The sequence below is a fragment of the Octopus bimaculoides genome, chromosome 12 (genome assembly GCF_046866305.1).
Source record: "Octopus bimaculoides isolate indiv1 chromosome 12, ASM4686630v1, whole genome shotgun sequence".
Lineage (NCBI taxonomy): Eukaryota > Metazoa > Mollusca > Cephalopoda > Octopoda > Octopodidae > Octopus > Octopus bimaculoides.
In genome coordinates this window covers 51,614,981-51,632,722 of record NC_142939.1, presented here as the reverse complement: position 1 = coordinate 51,632,722, position 17,742 = coordinate 51,614,981, and positions in this window count along the sequence as shown.

Sequence of the window (17,742 nt, the reverse complement as noted above, 5' to 3'; positions counted from 1 at the left end):
GCATTCCCATTTGTGGTATCTATAAATGAGTAAACCCCACACCTCCTACGACTAATCTCATTCTACTTGGTATCTGCAGCAAATTCATCCAATTGCTTTGCTTCAAAGTCTCTCCTCTCTCTGTCTCTTTCTTTCCTTCTTTTAAATCTATGTTGCCCGTACTGTTTTCCTAAATTTTACAGGAATTAACTGCGAGCTAGATATCACTCAGCTTGCCACCCTGGGATGTTATCCTTCACCGTGTGTCTATCTGTTGACATCATTCCTAGGGACTCAACCTTCTTAATAGCATATATCATAAAATATTCTGGATCAAAACCATTCTAATCTTCAAACCCAACTGGTACCGCTTTCCAACCGTCTGTTCAGCCTTGTGGTTGTTTGAACTTTCCGCAATCATGGTTATGAATCCCTCGCTTCTACATATGCATACTTTTCAACCTTTGTCTAGAGCTCATGTAAAATCTATCATTTAAAGTGGGCCGTTTTTATCAACCAGCCCTTAAATGCAAAAGTTTTAACCGTATTTCACAAAGTTTGTAAGGTTCCCTGCTTGCTAAACCTTCGGTTTATTGCCTAATGTTATATCCATTTATGAAGCAATGGTATACCACTTCTTCCTCAGCCATCATGTCTATATAACATCGTCCTCACGGAGAAATCCTCTTCAAATGCGACCCACTTTTCATCCAAATATCCAACACCAACACTCGATAATATTTTTGAAACAAATTTTCTCTTTCAGTCTACTAGAATAATAAAACGGACACATATACAGACGGCAATCACCAATGTATCTGCGACCACAACTATGGACCTTGTAGTGTCCCTTCCACCGCCTGCAATCACGGCACTTAAAAATCTCTATAGACTTCCATTCCACTTTTAGGCACCATTTCTGGTATGCCAATCATAAATCTATTTCGTTTACTTCAAGCAACATAGAATGAGTAGAACACTCATTAACCATTACTTTATTCAACCCTTTGAATCTTTCTTCATTCTTGAAGACCACAATTACGGATTCTGTAAAAGAAGATTTAATGAAAACCTGATCTCCTAAGTAGCTCACCATTCCATCATAGCTCTTGAGAAATTATTTAAAACGATGACATATCACTTAATAATATCACATTAGTCCAGTTAGGAATGTATTCATAATTAACTGCAATCTAGAGCTCCATCCGTGTGTGAAGTGGAGATTTTTCTGAGGATTCGCTATTTCAGAATAAAAGAGTAATTGAATGGGACGCATTGCTGGAGTGACAGAGTAAAAAAAAGTGGAAGCCTTTTGAATATTTCCTCTCATCGTTTGATAGTTTGAGTTCAAGTCCGACCTTCAATATATTTGCCATTTCAATCAAGATAGTCTAGTACAAAATTTATCATTTACACTTTACGCATTCAAAGGAAATAAATTATATTTCAAGTGTTTTACTACTAACTTCGGGTAGTATATAAATCATATTTACAATTTATATATGTATATTTGCCGTATATAAGATATATTTGTATTTATTAACCGCATGGATTTATCATCTCCGTATTCTTAGATGTCCGTATTCTTAGATGTCCGTATTCTTATATGCTCATTCTTGCAGTGGAAGAGAAGCAACACATTCATTAATAACTCGTAATAACGTTACAGTTTTTTTTTTTATATATAAAACTGTCGTGTGATGGCGTCCAAAAAAGGAACTGAGTACTGAGGATTTACCTAATCAGATATTATACGGTTTGAAAGACTTCGTGTCCCGTACGAAATCCTGCACGGCATTCAGTACAAGAGATGTAATTTAAACAGGTTTCTGTGGAAGAATTCTTACCAAATATATCTATAGTACATTGATAAATACTGGACCCAACCGTAGAAGTTCTTTGATTATAAACCGCCTAATTTTAACCTTCATTTTATCTCTTATTCATCAAATATATATTCGGTAAACACACCGTGAAGATGTATATAAACTAATTCTATTGAAAATATGGTTCCATTTTGTCTGAGAAGTTGGAATAACTAGAAACTCATATCGAGAAATATCCAAATACTAATTATTGATGGTTTTCCATATGCAGAGGCCTGATAATTTGTTCAATTCTCTGGTAACTGAATAAACCAAAATGATAAGAAACAAATACATGAACATCGAAATGTTTCCTTCATTCTTACTTTACATTCGTGACATCTAAGAATACTAAAATAAAACATATGCTTGGAAAGTATGAAAGTTGTAGCAGCGAAGACAAATTATTGAACATGATTTCAAATCCACTCCATTCCATTTCATTGTCAGTAATGGTGTTTATTATAGTTTAGCCCGTGGTAAGTATTACTCTACAAGATAGATCTGTGAGCAATAAGTTACATTCAGAATCATTCCCTTTTGTTTCTATTTGTAACAGTCAATATACTTTAAATTACATTATATGAAGTAAATATCCTTCTTTTCTAAAGAGATTAGAATATGACTTGACGGAAGTTTGAGCTATATTCTTAGCAAGCAACCTCGTTGACTTCCTTTCATTTTTGATATTTGTCGATCATTTAGTCAACACACACCAATTTCGTTATACGGAGTAGGAACGAAATTTTATTGAAACAGCACCTGTGTTCTAGACAGTAGATTATATGCGATTTTCTTCATGTATGTCATAGCAAATGTGTACTAAAAGCAGAATCAATAGGGCATCGAACAAAACACTTATCGGCACATTTTGCGGATCTTAACGTTGTGAGTTCAAATTCCGTCGAGGTCAATTTGCCTTTCATTCATCCGGGGTCGATAAAATAAGTCCAAGTTGATCACTATAGGGTTATTTAGTTAAGAGTTCGACAAAATTTGGAATAGCAAACAATAAAACATTTTTTCCACAAAATTTACGAACCACGAACATGCGTTATTTTGCTTCAAAGAAGAAGATGATGATGATTAAAAAATGCACCAATTCTGTCATTTTCATGTTCTTTCCTTATAACCCCCAAAGACTTACATCTTTTAACGAATGAAGTGGTTCTGATCTTTCTATCTTGGTGCCATTTCACGTCATTTACCTCATAAAATTTTTTATCAGAGAAGGGCATGAATTTTATAAATCCTTGTTGGGATACTACTATAGCCATGTTCTTGAGTTTTACATTAATATTTCCTCGTAGAATTTTTGGAAAGCATGTTCTATTTCTTTTTATTGTGTTTCTTTCCTCTACATCACTGATATTACACCATAAATAGCACTTTCAGAGTTATTATTATATTTCTTTACGTAGCGTAACCGATTCTTGGTAGCTATACTTTGCTTCTCATTCCTATGCAAAAACATCGAAGCTCATATACACTATATCTATCTATCTCTCTCTCTCTCTCTCTCTCTCTCTCTATATATATATATATATATATATATATATATATATATATATATATATATACGGCAAAAAAAGGCACGTTCTTACACTGACCCACACGCATGCACGCACGTACACAATCGATCTTACTCGCAAACCCCAAAATATATCTTTCATCTTGCTATGCTCTCTTACTTCCTGTTCTCTTGGCTGATGATTTCTCAGTTATCTGCCCTAAAGAATATATTTATATCCCAAGCAAAATATTTCTAGCATATACTATTGGCTGATAACTCTATCGCATAGCTTCATACATAAAACACCCAGATATCTGGCACAGATATACACGTAAGTGAGCACATACGTGAGTGAGAATATACATATCAATGTTTATTCGTTATTACAAAATTTATATTTTATTTTTTCTCCCTTTCTTACTTTCGTTTCTTTCTGCCTTTCATCATTATTATTTATTGCGCTTTTTTGTTTCCGTTTTTTTTTTTACGTTCTTTCGTTCAGTGTGTACGTATTAAAATATACATGGATGAACTGTTAAGATTCAAATATACGGATTTAATGTACACCGACATACAATCAAACATACATATATCATTACTACTCTCTCCACTCCTTCCTCTCTCTCTCTATCTGGATATATATATATATATATATATATATATATATATATATATATATATATATATACATCTGTGTGGGTGTATGTGTGAATGTGTGTATACATATATATTTATGTATACATATATACATATTTATGAAATAATGTATGTTTGTATATTACATAATACATGCACATAGATATACTTATATAATATACAACACGCGCGCGCACACAAACACAAGCAAACACATTAGTAACGTATTTGATTTATGTATTACCATTTCGTCATCACTGCTACAATAACTACTGCTGCCATAACAACCGCCTCCACATCATCATCTTCATTGCCTTCATCAGTAGAAGGCTCACAAGAAGCAGTGGTAACAGTAGTAGTAGCAGTAAAAGCAGCAGCATTATTACCATTTCAAATAAGATATACTGTACAGTTTTATTAATTCTTTTTTTCATTTTTCCCTTTGTTTTAGTTTCCAAAATCAGAGAAATATTCTGTTCATTCGACTGAAATGATTATAGGCGTGCAAGGACGCTCCCCTGGAGACCATTTCCAGTGAAATTCCAATCCATAAAAGAGTTAAATGAGTGACTTCTGTGATTCTGAATAATATCTATTCAAGAAACATTCTAAGAGAAGAAAGATCTGAAGTAACTGAAGGAAATGCATGAGAAATTCCGCTTTAAATAGATCCACCTATCGTCACGCATCGCAACATTTGCGCATTATCATTATTATTATCATTATTATTATCATTATTGTTGTTGTTGTTGTTGTTGTTGTTATTGTTGCTGTTGCTGTTGTTGTTGTTGTTGTTGTTGCCGTCGTCGTCATTATCATCACCGTCATAATAATCATCATATCCTCATCGTCACCATCATCAGCTTCATCAAATTCACATCCCATATCATTATTATTATTATTATTATTACTTTTTTAGCCACAAGGGCATAGGTGAAGTTGACATGACAAGGTCAGACAACACGTTGTGGCGATTTGCATAAAAAACGATTAGAAAGAAATGGAAAAGACAGTGAAATGCAATAAAAAATATACATTTTATACAAAGTATGTAATAACAAGCCTGATGCAGTTTTTGTAATTCAGAACTCCACTCATCCAGAAGTAAACTTATCACTAAAAGTACGAGCTCTCTCTCCTGTTCTCCAATCTACAGGCACATATTTAGTTAGAGTAGGGCCATTCATTTTAACCATTTTGGTCACAGTCACCCAGCTTTTTACAAATTCACTGGGACGTAGCACTTCCATCTCCTCCCTCAATCTCCTTTCCAACTGGAACTTTAAAATGTCGATGAGGATTATTATTATTATCATTATTATTATTATTATTATTATTATTGATGTCTTTCATATTGATGTACTTACATGTACCTGTCTGTTAAAATAGAGTTCGGTTAGTGGCTATGTTCAAAACTTACATAACTATGCAATTATATTTTGTTTTATTTCTTTCTATTTTATAAGCTTGCACTTCGTGTGTGCATGTATTTATGTCAGTGTGTGTACGCTTGTATCAGTTTGTGTAGTGTACATATGTACGTTTGTGCAGCAGAACTGGTAACGAAGTTAGTTTGCAAATACGTTCTTAGCTTGCAAAATGCCATTCTTGCGTGATTACATCGTAAAGTATTTCTATTTTCCATTACCCCTACTGAGCTTCATATGACTACAGAGGACTACACAGGACCAATGCCATGTCAAAGTTGTTTCTATATGCAAATATTTGACTTAGATAATATTTCAGCTTATTTGATTGATATGTTTATGCACCTAGGACATGAAATATCAATTGTAAAAAAAAATGTTTTGCGATTATAGTCGATATAGATTATATGTAACAACCTAATTTATCCAGATTTAACAATTGTGGATTTCAAAGAAATGTCACTCCGTCTTTTCCTCCAACTTTCTCAGACTTCTTCTAGCAACCAATTTCTCTGGCCTTCGTTTGTATCGTAACTAAAATTGTCTAGGCATTTATATGCTGTATACATTGTGTATAATTTGTATTAAAATGTCCAAGGCATCAAAGTAGCGTTTGAGAAAGGTATGTATTTCTCTAGAACAAAAGATACAAAATATTTAATCATTCACTTAGTTCCTTAGACTTATTCATCTGTGCTTCTTTGCTCATTCCTCTCTTTCTCTCTCTTTCTCTCTTTGTATGTGTATGTGTGTGCGTGTATTAAGTGATGCAATCCCTTTTCGGCATTTCCAACAAATAAAAAAAGGAAGATTTCTATGGTTGTATTCTTGGTTGGATATAATATAAAAAGTGCAACTCTTGACATTTAGGTACATGTTATTACCGTTTAGATTTAGTCAAATTTCAGAGCAAAATTTTTGTATTAGTATTCGAACTGAAAAATATTGCCGCAGGAGAGGCGAGTAAAATTAATGAAAAAAAGATGCTAAATTCGAAAAGGAAATAAATGGAGGAAAGAAGAAAAGAAGGCCGACTTATAGGAGAAATCTAAAAAGATGAAAATAAATATGAATAACAATGAAAATATATTCAAAAATAAATAAAATATGAAACTGAGTGAGCCCAGAATATCGAAGACGTGGAATAACTGAGTCCTTTCTCTCACTCAGTAATACATATGAATGCAAATGTTTGCAAAGTTATACACATGCATATAAAACTCATAAACACGTTCCATTCTATCTCGAGCTTATTTAGTATAGATATTCAGAAGGTAGAAATAAGCGCTCAGCTAGTGTTTTTAGAAAATTGTGTATATGAAGAACAGGAGATAATTACATTGTAGAGACGTTTAGGACACATGTGTCTAAAAACTCCACGTTGTGAATGATGTTTTTTGAAGTGGTAATATTGTACATTATTTTTGCGGCAGTGTGTTTCGATAGCTGCAGCATTTGTTTAAGGCATCTGAACCCGAGTTTCTTCTTAGTAGCAATAAATTGTATCGTATCTTCCCAATTATATGATATCTACTTTTTAACTAGAATATTCCTACTGATGCCCATATATATATATATATATATATATATATATATATATATATATATATATATATATATATATATATATATATATATATATATATAATTAAACCTTGGGAGAGGCATTATGCCGGTAATAAACACACGCACTGGTTCAGTCCTTTATTAATTTATATAGTTTTTTGTTAAATTATTTCATTGCACTCTTGCAATCTCTTCAGTAACTTGTCTCTCCACTTCCATTTATTTTGAATATATGATCTGGCGTTGTTTTGGCGTTGTTTCGAAACTGTTTGGTATGAGCATGTGAGTGTGTGCAAGCTCGTATGTGTGCACGCTCATATGTGTGCACGCACTTATGTGTTCGTGCTTATATGTAAGTATGTGCGTCCATATGTGTGTTTGTAACAATTTCGTTTATATCAGATCAGATAGAGACTTTTTAATTAATTTATTTACGTTCATATTCCGCATCATATGTGTGAACAACACATGCAACCACGGGCAATTGTAAGGCCCTCATCTACGTGTATTTGGTGTTTAAAATTGGTTGCGTTTCAGTTATGAGGACCGACTCCTGTATTTGTCGCAAAGATGCGTCACCGGGGTGTCTAGACAGGATTTCTATGTTAATTCTGTCCAGTACACCACCATGTTGTTCTTTGGCATGCTGGTAGAGCACCGAGGTTTGTTTTTGATTATTATAGTCCCTCCAATGTTCGTTTACACGCTCAGCCAAACTTCTTGCCGTCTCACCTATGTATGTGGTGTTTCTGTTTTTACACTCACCATCCATACAGCTTATTTTGTAGACTACATTTCTGGCTTTGCAGTTGGCACCAGGACTATTTTTGCACACAATGCAACTCTCCTCAACACACCTTGTTCTTCTGAAGGGATATGTTTTACATATTATTGATCTAATTGATCTCCCTGGTTTTTCTATAACATTTATCCTCAACTTGGTACTTTTGAGGATTTTTCGAAATCCGCGGGCCAGTTCTCCGTGTGGCGTGGCGTCCACAAACATTACTCCCTGGAACTTGTCGGTATTGTACCACGTGGTCTTTTTGTTTGTTTTGTTACTAATCCTTTGTAGTCTATTCCACTGTTTGTTACGGTATCTAGGTTGTGTTCCATTTGTATCAACCTAGATACCGTAACAAACAGTGGAATAGACTACAAAGGATTAGTAACAAAACAAACAAAAAGACCACGTGGTACAATACCGACAAGTTCCAGGGAGTAATGTTTGTGGACGCCACGCCACACGGAGAACTGGCCCGCGGATTTCGAAAAATCCTCAAAAGTACCAAGTTGAGGATAAATGTTATAGAAAAACCAGGGAGATCAATTAGATCAATAATATGTAAAACATATCCCTTCAGAAGAACAAGGTGTGTTGAGGAGAGTTGCATTGTGTGCAAAAATAGTCCTGGTGCCAACTGCAAAGCCAGAAATGTAGTCTACAAAATAAGCTGTATGGATGGTGAGTGTAAAAACAGAAACACCACATACATAGGTGAGACGGCAAGAAGTTTGGCTGAGCGTGTAAACGAACATTGGAGGGACTATAATAATCAAAAACAAACCTCGGTGCTCTACCAGCATGCCAAAGAACAACATGGTGGTGTACTGGACAGAATTAACATAGAAATCCTGTCTAGACACCCCGGTGACGCATCTTTGCGACAAATACAGGAGTCGGTCCTCATAACTGAAACGCAACCAATTTTAAACACCAAATACACGTAGATGAGGGCCTTACAATTGCCCGTGGTTGCATGTGTTGTTCACACATATGATGCGGAATATGAACGTAAATAAATTAATTAAAAAGTCTCTATCTGATCTGATATAAACGAAATTGTTACAAACACACATATGGACGCACATACTTACATATAAGCACGAACACATAAGTGCGTGCACACATATGAGCGTGCACACATACGAGCTTGCACACACTCACATGCTCATACCAAACAGTTTCGAAACAACGCCAAAACAACGCCAGATCATATATTCAAAATAAATGGAAGTGGAGAGACAAGTTACTGAAGAGATTGCAAGAGTGCAATGAAATAATTTAACAAAAAACTATATAAATTAATAAAGGACTGAACCAGTGCGTGTGTTTATTACCGGCATAATGCCTCTCCCAAGGTTTAATTGTATTTCTTTCAACACACGTATCCACATCAAGAATCTTGCACACGAAATACACATACGAAATATATATATATATATATATATATATATATATATATCGTGTGTGTGCTTTCGAATGCCAATTTTATTCGAAAATACCTTGAAACATTCCTACAATGTGTCCGAAACTAGAAGTATGGAGGACATATCGTTCTTTCAATCAATACTTTTTATTAGTTCACAGTATTACTTTAGTAAGTATTTAACACAACGTTTCATGTATGATGTGCATTTACACTTTATATTAACGTTACGCCGCTAAATAATTTTTGATACGAATTGAAAAATACTTATCGTACCTAGTTTTACAATTTAACAAGTATGTGAAAACAAATTATGTAGTAGTAATTATTTCTAAGTTGATATTTTCATGAATATACACTTTTAGTCAGTTTATCTTTACACTCATTAACTTTTTTTATTTGAGTAGGTTATAATTTCAAAAACTGTAATTTGTTGTTCTCATCATCTACTCATATGAAAGTTTATTTTACGTAAGCCAGAATGTTTGCGTCTCTTTATTGTAAAATCGATGATAAAATCTTGGAAATTAAAGTCGATTAACTTTTTAACGTTGATTTTCTTTAGGGAAAAATTATTGGATGCAATAAATTAATCTTTTATGGTATCTAGAATGTGTCCACTGTAATATTGGGATACAGTTAATCCATATTCTTTATGTAAGTCAAAATTTATATATAAAAATTATTTTTAATTATGAGTCTAGGAGATATGAGCGAACGAGTTCACTCTGTAGCATCGCATGAGACATATGGATATCGAAAAAATATTGGAAAAGTGATTTGACGCCAACAGAATCTTTGGAAAAATTTATGCATGAATGATTTAAAAAATCACAATTTCTTTAATCATCTAAGTGACATCTCAAAGAAATCTAGAATACTGATTAAAAACGATGTTGTGCTGGGAGGCTAATACTTAGAAACGTATGTCAGCAATACACCGAAGCGCCATCAGACAACTTTTCTCAAGAAACAATTAAGTACTTATCACCAATATCTGGCAGTTGCCATAACAGGGTTGTGAAACTAAATTGCGTGCTTGTCTCTGTGCGTGCGCTGTGTGTGAGTATATATATATATATATATATATATATGCGTGTATGCATATATACATGAGTGTCCACTGCTGGAATATTGAGAAATAACTAATCAACATTATTTATATAAACCAAATTTACAATGGAAAATTATTTTTTGTTAATGCATCTAGGTGTATGAGCGAACGAGATCACTTACCGAATGGTTTCAAATCGCTATTCAATAGTATCAAGAGCAGTAATCACGTCCTGATGGAATGTAGCCAATACCAAGTACACTTTCTAGACATGTGATTTCAGAATGATAGAACTATGGAAGCCGACATTCACTACAAGCCAACGGACTCTAAACAGTACCTGCTATTTTCTTCAGGTCACCCAAAAGGTACCAAATCAAATATTCCATTTAAACTACCTAGATATCTATGCACAATTGTATTCAATCTGGATGTTCAGAATAAAAGACTCCTTGAAATAAAACAGTCCCTACTTGAAATTAAGTACTTATCTATTCTAATAGATAACGGTATAGGACGCGCCAAACCAATAGACATTCAAGAATTACGAAAAACCCAGAAATGCCCTGATGCGGAAAACTCTAACTTTAATTACAACACACGACTTAAGAAACATGAAAATATTTACCATTATATACCATTATTGAGCCAAGACTCAAGAATAAAAGGACACTAGAAACATACAAATAATCAAATGCACAAGACAACAAAAATCCCTTAAAAAATATTTACCAGTGCGAAATTATCAACTACCGACTCATCTTGAACAGTTAAAATATGTGGCCGCTTTAAATGCAGAATTGTGATAACCTGACTGCGTACGCAGCATATACATTTAAATCGGGACAAGATTTATTGTAAAACATCACTTCAGTTGTTCTTGAAAACATTTAATATAAATATATACCATCAAATGCAACGATGCAACGGAGATTACATTTGACAAGCCAAATTCACATTAAGAATGAGATTATCGATTTATAGACAAATACGACGTCCCAGAGCAAATCTAACTCAGTGAATATTTGAACATATGCACAAAGACCAAGTCTCCCAAAGTTTTGCTACCCAAATTTTGCACCAACACAATATTTGGTTAGTAAGCAATGAATAGTCTAAAATTTACGGAACAAAAACGAACTAACTTTGTGTAGTTCTGCATTTTTACATGAAAGCGCGACCGAACACAACTTTTACGAAAATAATGAACGACATTGTTCATTACACTCAAGTTGAAACATGTGTGCAATATATATGCTTGTCGTTTAAAAAAATATTGATTTTAAGAGAAATTTTTCAAATGGAGTCTACACGCAGAGAACCAATTCTCCAAAGACTGAACTTAAATCAAAGTAATCGATGGTCTGAAATGAAAACTGTTTCCCTTGAGCATCGTAGTATGAAAACAAATCTGACCCTCAATTACGAAATTTTAAATCAATTAAAAGATCTAAAATTTTCAAAATTGTCTAAAAGCAAATTCTCACATTAAAACCAGGAACAACTGAAGAAGGTTCTAGCGTACTAATTTCGAATATTAGCACACATGACGAAATTTTGGCTTGTGCTTTTGATTACTGGTTTCCAAATATGTTTGATTGCAGAATCCTTGAATAATATTTTTTAAATCTGACATCAGAAAATAATATTTAAGAGGATCTTATTCATATACATATAAAAACTCCTAAGTTGATTTACCAGTGAATGATTTTTCTTTCATTATTTTATTGAAAGTATCTTAACTCGTATAACACCAGAATATCTTTGAGGAAGCATGGAGTTGGCCAAAACACTAACCGAATAGTTTGATAATGAGAGAGAGAGAGGGGGGGTAGACAAACAGATAGACAGACGGACATATTGGGAGATAGATAGGTGGATAAATAGATAGATAGACAGATAGATAGATAGTAGAGAGATAGCTAGTAGGTAGATAGATAGATGAATAGTAAAATAGATAGATAGACAGACAGACAGACGTAGATAGATAGATAAGTAGGTAGGTAGGTTGGTAGGTAAATATAGAGAGAGAGGTAAACAGGTACCTAGCTAGACAGGCAGACAGACAGACAGATAGATAGATAGATAGATAGATAGATAGATAGATAGATAGATAGATAGATAGATAGATAAGTACGTATGTAAGTATGCATGCATGTATATGTTGTGAGGTAGGTTGGTGCATGTTGCCACCAACAATACAAACATATTCTGTAAATGCCGATACGCAAGCTACGGAGCAGAGTTATAATGTCTGAAAGATGGTTCTCAAAGTTGAACTATTCTGCCGAAAATAATACTAAAATTAATATAATTGAATATAAAAATAATAATTCGTGTTTAATTTAGAATAAAAACACACTCACACATCATAAAAGCGGTTCGAAATATATGGAAGAGAATATGAAGTAGAGCGCTTGAATAATTCCTACAGCTGGCAAATACATTTTGGTCACATCTGTTGATTTGTAATGAAAAGTTTTCTGCGTTAGTAAAAGAAATTAAATATTTCATAAACATTCACCGACACCTCAATACGGCCACATTCACGACCAACGTGTTCTATAATGTGCCCACACACACACACACCCGCAACATGTCTATATCTATAAAAGAGAGTTGTGTGTGTGTGTGTGTGTGTGTGTGTGTGTGTGTGTGTGTGTCTGTGTGTGCGTGTGCGTGCGTGTGCGCGTATATTTCTTATGCATTCCAAAAACGAGTTACTGAATTAGACGTATGGGGTATCAAATGTTTCAGTACTATTTCGGCTACCAACTAAACTTTATTCTCATTCACATATTTGCATTACAAAAATTTTACATTATAATCTGTTCCATAAGGTAACTATCAGAAATATTTTATACGATGGCATCACATTGTGCTATTCCTGCACAGATATACGAAGGAATATATATATATATATATTCTTTTACTCTTCTATTTGTTTCAGTTATTTGACTGGAGCCATGCTGCAGCACGACCTTTAAATGAATAAATGGAAACCAGGACTTATTCTTTGTAAGCCTATTACTGATCTTATCGGTGTTCTTTGCCGAACCGCTAAGTTACGGGAACGTAAACGAACCGACATCGGTTGTCAAGCGACGGTGAGGCGATAGACACACACGCACACACACAAACACCGATATATATATATCACTGGGGTCTTTCAGTTTCCGTCTACCAAATCCACTCACAAGCCTTTGGTCGATCCGAAGCTGTAATAGAAAACACTTGCCCAAAGTGACAAACAGTGGGACTGAACCCGGAACTATGTGGCTGGTAAGCAAGCTACTTACTACAGAGCCACGCCTGTGCCTATAGTTACTTATCACACAGCCACGCCAGTATACCAATTTATGTATTCTTACACACGTGTACACAAAGTTATTTCCGACAAATCATGAGAACATAAACCTATATAAGTATTTTTTACCTATATAAGTATTTCATGCTTTAAAGGCTGTCGTCGAATAAATAAGAAAAAAGATGAAGAATGTATACGTAAACTGACTGAAATTTATTTATGTGTTCTTGTTGCAGAATTTATCATCCACAGAATTTTATATTATTATCATTATTTTACACCAAATACAATATAATATCAAGAACTCTCAGGGAATATAGCTGACTCCTTCTGCAAGAATAACTTAAATAGTACAAATTGTTATAGTAACAATTCGAGTAATTCTAAGGCAATTTATTAGTGAAATCTTTCCGCTTCACTGATGTACGAAATGCTTAATATATCACGCCTGCATAATTAGGATATATTTTAGATTTATGTCACCAGAGGAAAAGTAAAAATATCAGTAACAACAGTGTCTCATTGTTTCAAATGATATACGAATATAGACATAAACATACACGTGTGCATACGTAGAGCAACAAATTCACATATAGACTCATACTCATATGTGTGCGTGTGTATATGTAAATTACTTATATCCGCATATATATATATATATATATATATATATATATATATATATATATATATATATATATATATATATGTATACATATATATCATGTTGTGTCTTGGGAGGGTCATTACTCCAATATTAATACATTCTTAGTCAATTTGTTAAATATCTAACAAATCTATATTTTGTTTACATTTAACCAATGGACTAACAATAAAGAAATGATAGTGAAACACTGAGTGTGTAATTATTGGCGTAATGACACCAAGACACGAGGTGTGTTTCAACACACGAATTCATATCGAGTACCTAGAAAACCCAAAATCCGAAGATGTAGAGTAATGTACATTTTAATGAGGGAAGGTCAGTTTATGAGATTACTCTGGGCTTCCCGTCCATAACAGGTTTAAGCTTTTCTCCCTCCATAAGTTGAAGAGGTCTTAGGCCAGCAAGTGTTGGTGTCTGACGATATGCCATAAAGCTAAATCCTTTGTGGGCGGGAAACCTAGGGTAATCCCATAAACCGGCCTCACCCATTAAAATATATATAAAGAACATAAATGCGTGTGCGTGTAATGACATTTATCTGATGTCTAATTAGAATACTCCTTTGTAATACAGGCACAAGGTCAGAAATTTTTGAAGGGCAGGAGACGTCGATTGCATCGAGCTCAACAAATGACTTGTGCTTATTTTATGGATCATGAGAGGATGAAGCGTAAACTCTACCTCGGCACAATTTCGACTCAAATGTTAACTCTTCTAAGCAATATGTCTGCTATGTTAACGACTCGCCCAACTTGCCGCTTTTATTACAAGTACAATATTAAAGCTCAATAAAGTGCCTAAACAATTAGGTTTATGTTTGAAGTGTGCGGAGTGCGTAAAGTTTTTAGTTTCCAGTCTACTTCTTTACAAGCGAGAAATTATAATTCCTAGATATTATGACATTATTGAATTCTGCGGGAGGAAAAATTTCTTGAAAAAAATAAAATCTAGATATTATATTATTGAATTCTGCGGGAGCAAAACATTTCTTGAAAAAGAAAAAAAATGAAACCTAGCACTGCATAGATTATTATATATCTCTAATTTTTTTATTAAGTTTGTTATATATAGTAAAACAATGAATTTTATGTCGGAGTGAAACGCCCAGTTATATAACATGCCTGAGAGTCATAAATTTTAAATATCATTTAAAAATATATTTGATATCAATACTTACATAATAGCATAAAACCATCCATTCATACATAAATGTATGTATGCACGTAGTTAGGTAGGTAGGTTGGTTGGTTTACGTATATATAATGATCTTTTTACAATAGTAATCTGTATTAAAAAAAAAAACGTTTATACAATAAGTGAAGTAACTCTTGTAACATTGAAAGGGAAATTGCTAATATTCAGAATTAAATTTAATTAAGGAATACTAAGGTCATGTTCACGACATTCTCTCGTTTATATTCATTTTATCTTCGTGAATAGCAGAATACATTTTTAATGACGCACACACACATTTATACATACATACATAGACATATACACACGCACATATATTATTTGTTAAATATCTTGCATATTTTTGACTAACAGAATTACCGGCTTCGCTGGGATTTAAAATGTTATAGTCTCTTTATATATATATATATTACAGTTATGTTGAAACAGGTGATACGGATAAGTGCAGCATTGACGACAAAACATTTGTGAAGTAAATGATGGTCTAATTCGACTAAGAGACATGTAATACGCACGTTTGGAGGGTTCCATGCCCTAATCTATCATGGAAAATTGGGAGTGTGGGGTATGTAATTTTGGAATCCACCGAAAGGCTGTCAGTGGATATACTCACCTTTGAGGCGGTCAGCGCTGCCTCTAACACGTCCCGTCGTATGGTTGACAGTCAAATGATTGGAGGTTTAATGGTGATATTGTACCTAAACCGGTACATTCCGGAAATGGGAGATGGCAACGAGAAAGTCAACTCTGAAATGTTGCAGAAGGCGAAAGGTTGACATTGGATTGCTTGTGTGGCTGCAGAATAAGAAATATAAAGTGAGCATATGCAGTCACATGAGAAAACGTAGTAATGAATTACTCAAAAAATAAGGCACAATGTCTTACAGTGTTGTATGTGTATAGTGTTCTGTATTTTTGTATGTATTGTAAATTAACGAAATATAAGCAACTGGACGAAATAGAAACACATGTATAGAACTGCTAATTTAACAGAATAAACCACAATAATTATTACAGAAAGACAAAGAATTATATACATATATATAGGATAAATTTCTTAATGTAAGGTTAAATATGGATTTGTAAATACCTTGCAACTGTGGTGATAATTATTAACTGGTAATGGAACAGTAAATGTGTATTGTTATATATACCTTGGACCTTTCCACCTCATTGTTCGTTTTCAAGAGTTTCACCTCTAGAATTCACATACATACATTCAGGCATGTCAGTCGTCATATGTGTATATGTATGTGTAGATGTGTTTGTGATAGTGTTTAATAACGTGCGTAATGGGGAGACACACACACTAACGGACACATACATAGTCATACACTCATAGACACATATACACTCACATACATTTACGCATGTTAGTCGTTACATATGTATGTGTAGATGTGTATGTTTAATAACGTGCTTAACGCGGAATGACACACACACTGTAAGACATATACACACTTATACCCCTACAGACAGATACGCAGCCTTGTACAAAATGTGAGGTCATTGTTGACGTGGTATAAAATGTCTTGTTGACAATAGAAAGATTATCTCTATAAAATGTTATATTGTTTTAATCGAAATGAAAATAAAATTTCGTTTTGACAATGTCCAACCCTCACATACATATAGTAAGACAGACATACGCTGAGACATACATTCACGCATGTCAGTCAAATAGGTATATATGTATGTATAGGTGTGCGTGTTTGTGTTTAATAAGGTGCCGTTAAATATCTACCTGTAGATGTTTAATAACGTATCTAACGTGGCAAAACACACAAACACTCACACTGAGACATATACACACTCAGATACGTACATACACTCAAACACAGTCATATAAAAAATGTGATGTTGTGTCGCTGTGGTATAAAATGTCCTGGTAACAATGTATTGACACTGACCAGCACTCACATACATATTGTATGGTGAATAACGTACCTGACGCGGAAAGACACACACTGTGAGACACATACACACTCATACGATCGCATGCATACATTCACAAAGAGATACAGTCATATACAAAATGTGATATCGTCGTCGTAGTTTGAATTAAATGTAAAAGTATAAGAATGAAGGATATGGTATGTTTAATAATGTACCTAACGCGGAAAGACATACACTAAGAGACATATACAAATTCATACACTCACACACACACACATTCATGGACAGATAGACAGCTGTATACAAACTGTCATCGTAGTCGTGGTGGTTAGAATTAAATTTAAAAGTATTAAAGTGAAACAATATATCACATTATAATATTGATGTTATTCTATCACTGTTATTCCTTGAGTTCTGACGCATAATAC